This window comes from Pocillopora damicornis, chromosome 2 (assembly GCF_964200805.1).
Source record: "Pocillopora damicornis chromosome 2, jaPocDami1.2, whole genome shotgun sequence".
NCBI classification, from domain to species: Eukaryota; Metazoa; Cnidaria; class Anthozoa; order Scleractinia; family Pocilloporidae; genus Pocillopora; species Pocillopora damicornis.
The window spans coordinates 26,940,716-26,950,450 of record NC_142671.1 but is presented as its reverse complement, the minus strand read 5'-3'; the positions used below and the strand labels follow the sequence as shown (position 1 = coordinate 26,950,450).

Genomic DNA, 9,735 nt, shown 5'->3' with positions numbered 1-9,735 from the left:
ATTTTGGGTGATAACAGAAGTGGATTCACCACCCATCTATACATTTCATATCAGCAAAGTGCTGCCTTTTTATGGAAGCGTATGGAAGAGATAAAGAACAATTTCTATACTCACTCATTTGCATCGGGCATATTTAATAACCTCCACATTAGAGTTTCTTGCTTTCACTTCGCGAAAATGTAAAATTTTTAACAAAACTTGTTCACTCTTTTTCTCTGAAGAAAAAGAAAATCTCTCAAATTCGCCGAAGATTTCTCCAGAACTTAGTCCGCGAACCGCCGGAAACATCAAATCAAAAATTACAAGATGGGAATTTTCGAATGCAAGGCATGTTACAATATAAGCTTCGTTTGGCATAACAAAATAGCTCAGCCTCCCTCTAATTTTTAAGAAATAGTCCTCAACAGAAAGATAGCATTCACTGTAGTGACAGAATATGCTGGACAAGAGGGCAATTTATCAAGTGAATTTGCATCGGGCATTTTTAATGAACCTTAAGGAGATGGCTTGCTTGCGAACCGCACAGGAAAAATCCCGTATCACCATTTCTCAATATATCAGCGGCTTATTTTTCTGATCCCTCGTTTACACAATCGACGAAGGATTCTTTTAGCTTTCCATTACAAACTGTATGAATCAATATTTACTTTCTTTCCTTTTCACTTCAATATCAGATTTCGTGTCATCAATCTCCTGAGGCTCTTCATTATTTTTATTTTCTGAAGATTCAAGAAAAGAACTCCTTTACAAACACGTGCTTGTCACCTTAGTGTCTCAATTCTATCTCCAAAATTTAAGAATGTACGTCCTCGACAGCTTGCTGATGCTGGATTTTTCTCTTCTGTACTAAGATGTGCATAAAGATGTAATAAACCACGTTTAAAGATATGAGAGCGAGTCAGGAGACCTGGATCGAGTACACGAGGTCAAGGTTCCCAAGGCAAATTTTGTGACACAAAAAACCTGACCTGTCAAAACAAAAAACTTGGCACTAAAACTTAACTAGAAGCGGAAAGGAGGTTACAGGATTTTAATCACCATATTAAAAAAAAAAAACCTTAAATGGTAATTGGCTTCATCGTCTTAGGGGCCTGGGTTCCAGGGTTGCAGCAAAAGTATCTTGCAACTGAAGGGGGTGCTTTTCTTCACAGCATTAAAAATTTATTGAATGTGACTTTTCAGTTTTCTTAGCTCGACATGCCAGACCTGAAATGGTACTTTGAGTTTGCTCTCCAATTCCCGTCGTGTGAGATAAATTAGCTTTGCTTCCGTCGTCTGTTGTGGCTACGGTAACTACTGATTCTTCTGACCCCATGAAACGCTTTATCGTCCCCGTAAAAATGTCTTCCATTATTTTGAACATCGAATGAAGAACTTTATTAGCATCGTCTCTATTAATGACCGCCTAAAGATGATGAAAAAGGAATCAAAACATCTCTACTCCACTTGGTAAATGCGATCATTCAGTATGTATTTACTAAGACTAAACTAGTGCAGGACTAATCCCTATCAAAGACTTTCACTCTTTCCTAGTCAACTTTATTAACAAAGAGGAGTTGGTTAATCGTAATTTTATTGAAATTCCTTCTAGCTGAGGTTATTGCTGTAGGAAATGGCTGTCTATGAAATTACGTTCATGTTCCTCGAACCTTCTGTGGAGAAACATATTGTTTGCATTCTTATTTTTAAACGAGTTGTGCAAAAACTATTGGTGTGAGAGGTCTGATGGTACGATGAGAGTAGTCTTTCAAACAGTTTTTGTCAAAATTAGCAAAGTCATAGTCCCAACCACTCCAATGATGAGTTTTTTAATTCCCCACAATTTAACTATATTGCTGTCGAAGCTATAAAACAGCCTTTTCCCCTCATTTTAGACTAACAGAAAATACCCGTTGTTATTTAGGCTGACCCGCTCCTTTGCTACGTACTAGTCAAAGTATACATTGCTTAGGTATACCCCACCTGTCTTCCTGATAAGTCAGCTTGCAGTAACCCCTCCAACTCAGCTTTCCAGTGCTTTCTCTCGGCTTCGTGCCAGTTTAACAAGTCATAAATACTATCAGGATCCAATAATTTATAACCAGTTCCGTGGGGTATGTACACAACATTTTGATGTTTGGCGAGCTCTTTGTCGAGACTGGCACCAAAGATGATGGTCTATAGCAGTGGGTAGCCTTCTCTTCGTTCAAAACAGACGAAACACGACGTGATAATTCCTTCATCATTTGAGCCCTTAAATCTGCAGGGTTCTGATCACTTGATACTTTTCTTGGAAATTTTAACTCGTGGATTGGCTGGAAGGGGGGACGTCATTGTCTGCTGGGGCTTCATGACTGCCGCCCCCAGTTGATTTTTGCTTCAATTCCAGAAGTATTTTGTTTCTCAGTTGTCCTATTTCTTGATCAGACAAGTTCATGGGAACGTTTAAAACTTTTGGCTTCTTCTTTTGTGATGATTTTTATTCTTTTTTCGCAATCATCTCCTGTAATCGCTCCCTAAGAACATTGTTCGATTTCAGAGCAAAGCTGTTCTTCCATTGCTTGATCCTGCTAAACGCATGTTGCTCTATTTCTGACGTATAATTAGGAATGTCAGTCAGAGGGGAGTCTGAGGCGATTGTTGCTCTACGTTCACTCTGCTTAGTCCTCCACATCCTGACAGCAGCCCCCACTGTTGTCACATCATCATTTCAGCTTTCTGATGAAGTACTCTATAAAAATAGCATCACTGAAAATTATTCCATTATTCGTTTGCTTTTAAGCTGTCACTTTTTTGGAATCAGCTTTCTCTTACTGTGTCTTTATATCTAAATGTGGTCTGAACGAAGTACTTCAATATATTTACTTATCTGTATCTTCCCAAACGTACCATATTTAATTTACAATTCATATTCGATGTGCTCAGCTCCTTAAATTGTTAAGTTTTTACACGTGAGCCTATGGCTCTGATATATAGGGCAACCTTATTTAAAACTATGGCATTAATGGAATGATTGACTGATGATTGAGTTTTCCGGTTGTCATTTATAGTCCAGAGTGGGGAAAAGCACTAAGGGAATGAAGTATCTTGCTATTTAAGAAGAGGAAATATCCCGGCGAAAGCTGAGACTAGGGACCTTTAGCAAACCACGACGAAGACGGCAACAAGGACGTGGCAAAACGTTTTCTAATCAGCAGAACAATAGCTCAGCACGTGCCTTTTAAAATTGTGTACATTTCTTGGTCGTTCTCTGCAAACTAACAACTTCTTCATTAAAATTTAGCATAACTTTTGCTACGATCGTGTTATTTCCTGGTTCTATTTTTATCTTTTGAAATCTTACCATTTCGTGAGAACTCAAGACTTGCTCAGCAACTTCGTTCACAAGACAAACAGCTGAAGGAGTCTTATGATCCTGCAAAGTATAATCGAATACAACCGCTGTCAGAGTTTTACAACTTTACCTCAAACAAAAATTTTAGAAACTTTGTCTTTTTTTTTACTTGGGGCTTAGTATACATTTAGTATTATATGGGGCACTTATGGGACAAACGAACCAACTGTTATAGCCCCATTCACTGACAAGCTCTCTTTAGCTCAGCGGGCAGATCATTTTAGCGGTACAGTCGAGCATGTATTAAGCCGTCACCCCCGGAAATGGTGAGTTGACAGTTTAATACAGGGTGACCGCTTAATTCAGGTTCCACAGATAAGGAGTATTATAAAAAAAACGATGAACAAGGCCACCTTATGTCATAATTGACAACTTAATCATAATTTCATAATTTCCCTCTTCAATACGGTGCCACTTAATACAAGTTCGACTACAAACGGCGGGGGCACGATCCTCGCCTGGAGTCACATTTTTTAAATTACCATTTCGCCTCGTGTTTGACATTTCTAAATCAAATCTGATAATTTCTTAGACTACGAGCAGTCCCTCCTCCTCCACGAAGTCTGTCGTGCGAGTTAAAAAAACGGTGTAAAAATATTGATGGTAGCGCACCACAGGGATCACTGGGAGTGGCCTCACTGATTTTTTTAATCACTCGACAGAACTCGCCGAAGAGGAGGGACTGCTCGTAGTCTAGTTACGAAGCGCTTGGTAAAATTCTAAAATTAAATCGTTACTCTCACCATAGCTTCGTTTTCTTCGTCGACCTCTTCGACCCTCAAGAATGACGGCTGTTTGGATATAGATTGTCTTCGATTGCGATTTACCCAGTGACCCGTCATTTCTTCAACTTCAAGAGGCTGCTGGGATGGAAAATGTTGATCACAAATTTGGCTGTCGTAATTATCCACAAGTGACATCACTGACGAAGAACGAGACCTAACTGTCTCTGAAGTGTGTCTCAGCGAAAATAAACTGCCTTCTTCTCTCAGGTTTTTCAACGATTGTTCGGGAAATTGAAGCCGCGATGGAGAGGCTTTAACTTTGTGCATCGTTTCTTGTCCTCGTGAACGCTTCTCCTCCATATTAGGTAGGCTCCATGTTCGGACCCGTCCCTCGGGCTCAACCGGAGCAGGTTCTGAATAGGACATCGTTCTCTAGGCTTGCTTCGCCAAGTATGAAGCACGTTTTGGTCTTTAATCTCCAGCTCCCTTCCTGAATCTTCAGATTCGCCACGGATTTCCAAAGCAATATTCAAAAGACGAACGAGACAAAATCGGAGATTGTTGGAAAATATTCATTGTGAAAGGACACTGGGGCATAATTCTGAAGCAGGATGTTCGGTAAAGGTTGAAGGAAGGTTCGTCATCGAGACATGTGGAGTTTTTATTGATGTGGGGAAATGCTGTATAGCTTTGTGTTTTCCTAACCTTCTCGGCAGTGTTCTCGGCAGTGAAGGCACCCGGAGAGTTTAAGTCGGTTGAATTAACGATTGGAGAAATGAATTTGGACGAAGGGTCAGGCAACAGTCCGTGCGAAATTCTTTCACGAAAGACAAAGCTGGCACTCTCCCCTTCTATATATACACCTAGGCGGATGCAAACGACAGCACCGAGGAACAAGCTCTCGCATCAATACAGGAGCCTTTTAAGGCTGTGAACTCTGAAAGGGAGGCAGATACACCAGTGCATCCACCAGGCACTAGCTCTACAAGCGATGTAGAGCCCGTACCCTTGCCTGGACATGATCAAAAGACGTATAATTCATCATATACTGGAATTTACGCAATCAAATGCAAATCCAACTTTTTCTGCATCTTCATTTCACGTACGATAGACGCAAATGATTTCTTTGGTACTAAGTATGTCATCATAGATAAAAGTTCTTTTCTCTTCGAAACATCTAGCGAAGAAGCAAAATGCAAGAAAAGTGACAGTATTTGTGAAATTGGTGAAGATTCGATACGATTATTCAACGGTCGTTTACAGCTAACTAAAGAAAGATTTTGCCAGATCCTTTCAGACTGCCGAGGTGAATGTGATTTGGAAACAAATGAAACTGAAGAAAATCAAGAATGTCATCCTGACTCAGAGGAAGAAGAGGCTCTAACCAAAATTTGGAGTAGGAAGAGGTCAGTGCGGCCTCCCCGGCGCATGGAAGACTTCTTCTAACATTAAAACTCTCTGTAGAGGCTTAAAGAAGATTTCAACCTCTCCATACCAGACACCGCCCGCTCTGGAACGAAGTAAAGTATCATAAAGAAAGGGGCGTCCACTCAAAGACATACTCGTGAAAGCAAAATTATAACGAAGACAAGAAAACCGACATACTTTGGAGCCGTGTGAGCCTTTTAACACTTAAAAAAAAATATACAGAAAACTTGACGTACTACAAAGTCGTTTTGGATTGTCAGCCCCAATTTACACTCGATTATCAAACGGGCGCTTCGAACTCTCGGAAGAAACATTCGTAAGATGCTTTCAGACAGCTGAGGCGAATGTGATTTGAAAGTAAATGAAACTGAAGAAAATCGAGAAGTTATCCTGCCTCGGTGGAAGAAGAGGCTCTAACCAAAATTTGGAGTTGGAAGAGTTCAGTGTGGTCTTCCGGCACATGGAAGACTTCTTCAAACCTTAAAACTTTGCACAGAGGTTTAAAGAAGATTTCAACCTATCGAACAAATCTGATAATCAGTCGAACAAGACTGTTCAATCATGCTTCACTAGCACTTCAACTCAACGCTCAAAATGCAAACGGTTCAACAATTGATGTACTAGCTAAGACTAGTTACTTCCGTCGAAAAGGGAAAGCAAGCACGAATAAAGGAGAAGCAAACTCTAAACGTTACGTCCACTTCTTGATTTTTTTTATTTGATTTTAAAATGGCAATAGCTATTACATTACAAGTGAACTGAGACTTTTGTCTCTATAACGAGACGTCAGAAGCGACGGTCAAACTGTGATAACCCGATTAGTGAACTTAGTTTAATTAAGAAAACTGACCTGTAGTAACTTTCATCGGGAACCAATGATCCCGCCCGCCAAAACAAAGACCAGAAAATGAACAAGAATATTAAGCCATGGCACAGTTTGAAAGTTAAAACCCGGGTTTCTGATCCTCTTGATTAACCTGAAGACGGGAGCAACAAAATGAAGGGTGGGAGTCAGGAGGCAAAGGGGCACAAAACTGCGGGAGGCGGGAGAACGTGGTGCGGGAAGCGGGAGACTCTGAGCCCCCTGTCCCGCGCCCCCACTTTCTATGGTGGTTAATTCACATTAACAAGGCAGCTGATAAAACCAGATTCTCTGTTAGAGTTAAAGCACAACCTGTCCATGGAAGAAGTCCAATAATACGAGTGTATATAGAACAAATTTTCGAATGCTTCTAAATATAAGTGTATTCGGTTCAACAGTTGGAAAGATATGGAAAAAAGTTTGGCCTGGATGACCCGAAGGTCGCCATTTTGTGAAATCTGGCGCCAAAATGATTGTTGTCGGGCCTAGGCCTTGACCGCGCGCTTTGCTCTTACTAGAAGATCGTAGCGATCCCATGATAGCCCCCACATCGCTTCCAATCGCTTGGATCGCCTCCAGCTTTTTCGATGATTGCAAACGATGCGGGCGATTACATGAGAATCGCAAGCTTACTTGTCTTTACGGCACATTCCACAAATACTTGTAAGAAACAATCAAAGGGCGCCTGTGGCCAACTCGTAGATAAAGTAGTAGAGATATTTTCTTGTAAAGTTACTATCAGTAAACTAGGTGTTAAACGAAAGATACAAAGTAGAACCACTGCAAGTACGTATAGAAATTATGGTACTTGAGCATGTGATGGAAACACCCCCCCCCCTCCCCCTCTGCCGTATTGTAGCCCATGTTGTGGTCAGTAACAGACCCCATCATTTTCCGCTTTCGGGCAAGACCGGAATGGAATGGGAGCCGTTTATTAATTTTTAAAATATGGTAACAACTTTCTTACCATGAATCTTCCTGTTTGTGAATCCTTAGTTGCCATATTTTTTTTTTACGCCTAAAATCTCAAAAATGTGTAGCCCCATTCAAGAAACTCTATTGAAAATAGCTGAAATTGCAACGCCATAAAAGTCAATGCAGTCGTGAAAATGCGACCCTATCCTTCGGCGGCACATTGTTAGCCTATCTCTAGGAATTTTAACCCTCACCCCCTCACATCATCGCAACGATCGATGGAGTCACAATAGCGCCAGGATTTCGGACTTCTTCGGAAGGATAGATCTCGAGTTCGGAGCCCACAAATTACGACTAATTCCGACTAATTGTGAAGAGTCCACGCCAATTTGCATATCCCAAAGTACCCACAACAACTCATTTCTACGCGTATCTAAGAGTTAAAAACCGGATATTCAACACTGCCGTATCCCCGGGGGAATTAATGAATCGCGTGATTTTTATCAACAATTATCTCGTGACGTCTGGAAATTAACATAATTCCTCGCCTTCTTTCAGAGAAGACACAGCAAAGATGGCTAGGAACGCTTCAAGTTTATTAATAAATGTAAACGATCTGCTGTATCTACAAGGCGTTGAGAAACAAAGAGTTGAGTTTAAGAGAGCGTGGCATGGAAAACGAGAAGGAGGCACGTACTGGCAAGTCGTTCATACAATTTGCGCCTACGCCAACGACTTCTTTAATGACAATGGCGGATACATCATAATCGGGGTCGATGAGAAGGAAAGCTGGGAAGACTCAGACGCCATTAAATGCACTGCCTACATGGTTAAAAAACAATCCTTTCTTTTATTTTTATGTTCTTGTGCGTATTTCATTTACAGGAATGTGAAATGAGCTCAATTGTTTATGCTTTTATTGCTGTTTCACTAACAGGTACAAAACTTTTACAAAAGTACAGGTTATTCCTAGAACTCAAGGAATTTGCATGACTGTATACTGGTGTCATATTTATTGCTAGGACCTAATTTCCATTGTCTCTATAAGGTTTCTGTAATCTTGAATGGCTACTAAATATAAGAAGGGTGTTTCATGATGACTCGAGAAAGACTTAGTATGAACTTCTACTCTTTGGTTTTTTTTTGTAAGAACTGCCAGTGAATTTTATTTGTGATCTTAAGAGAGGATTGGAGGGAGCAGTCATACCTCAAGCTTTAATAAACGATTATTTAAGATTTTGAGAACAATCCCCTCCCAGCGAGGGGTGTGACCCATCCCAATAGGATAAGTTGTGTTGACACTCATGCGTCAATGGCTTAACAGAATAGACAGGATGAATACCTATACTTGCCTTTTTTGTTTATTTTAGTGGTTGTGGCAGCTATTGGTTTTGTGATACTCCGAAAATATAGAAGGTAAGAAATTGTAACGATTCTTGCAATGATGTTCTTATTACACACGCATTTCCTCTCAGAGAAAAGGAAAAAAAATGAAATGAATTAGCTTTTCGTAAAATATTTTTTGACGTTGTGTAAATTCCACTGACATGTCATCAACACTGCCTTTGACTATAGTTGCCTTCTTGTTTAGTAGCAGAAAAATTTGAATCTCAGCGGTTAGGTCTTTCGGAAATGAACAACCCGGTCAAAACGGAGGTTTATGTGAACGCCCACCGCACTATTTTTGTATTTTGAGAGGAGATAGCTGGACACTCATTATGCGCATGTCCAAGGATGTAGTCAAGTATTTTGAGAGAAGGTAGCTAGACACTCGTTATGCGCATGCCTAAGTCCAGTTTTCCATAAACAGAAAACATTTTATCGTGCTCTGGCGTGAACAGAAAGATTAGTGGAGTGAAAGTACGTTTTCGATTTCTCCATCCTTGCATGGCCGGTCCATCGTCCGCAGAAAAAACGGTCTTCATCTTTTTGACTTGAAAACCTCTACGGACAGTCTTTGTCGAGAAAGAAATTTATGTAACAGTTACCGTAACAGTTTTAAAGTGACCTAGGGACGGACACATGATTTAAAGTATTGTTGACAAATATTTATTTTTGATAGCAACTTTGTGGGTGTGTTGTAAGCGATGAAGAGATTCGCGCATTTTGTTGAACAGAATTATTCCCTTCCATCCATATCACTTCCCCCCTCATTTACATCATCGTCTGTAATTGTTTAGTCATCGAATACCACGAACAGACAAGTAAGCATCAGTTTTCTCTCTCATTAAAAATTTTTAGGTCAGATTTTAAGATATCTTTCGATCCATGTCAGTGTCTGAGCAACGACACACCTACCCCTCCCTTAACTTAACATCAGTCAACTGACAGCAAGTTAAGGTTAGTGTTGGATTATGGGAAGGGTGGGTGCGCAGTTCCTCACTCACCTCCCAGACATGATCTATATTTTCAGTGTGGGGCGTTTTTCTAAA

At 40.4% G+C, this 9,735-nt stretch overlaps 1 long non-coding RNA gene across 1 annotated transcript; it reads left to right on the top strand.

Moving 5' to 3' along the window:
* Nucleotides 1-1,166: 1,166 nt before the first annotated feature.
* On the top strand, nucleotides 1,167-3,276 carry LOC149050551 (uncharacterized). The gene is made up of 2 exons (XR_016183356.1): nucleotides 1,167-1,466; nucleotides 1,990-3,276. It is a non-coding gene; the product is annotated as an uncharacterized LOC149050551 (long non-coding RNA).
* Nucleotides 3,277-9,735: the final 6,459 nt, after the last annotated feature.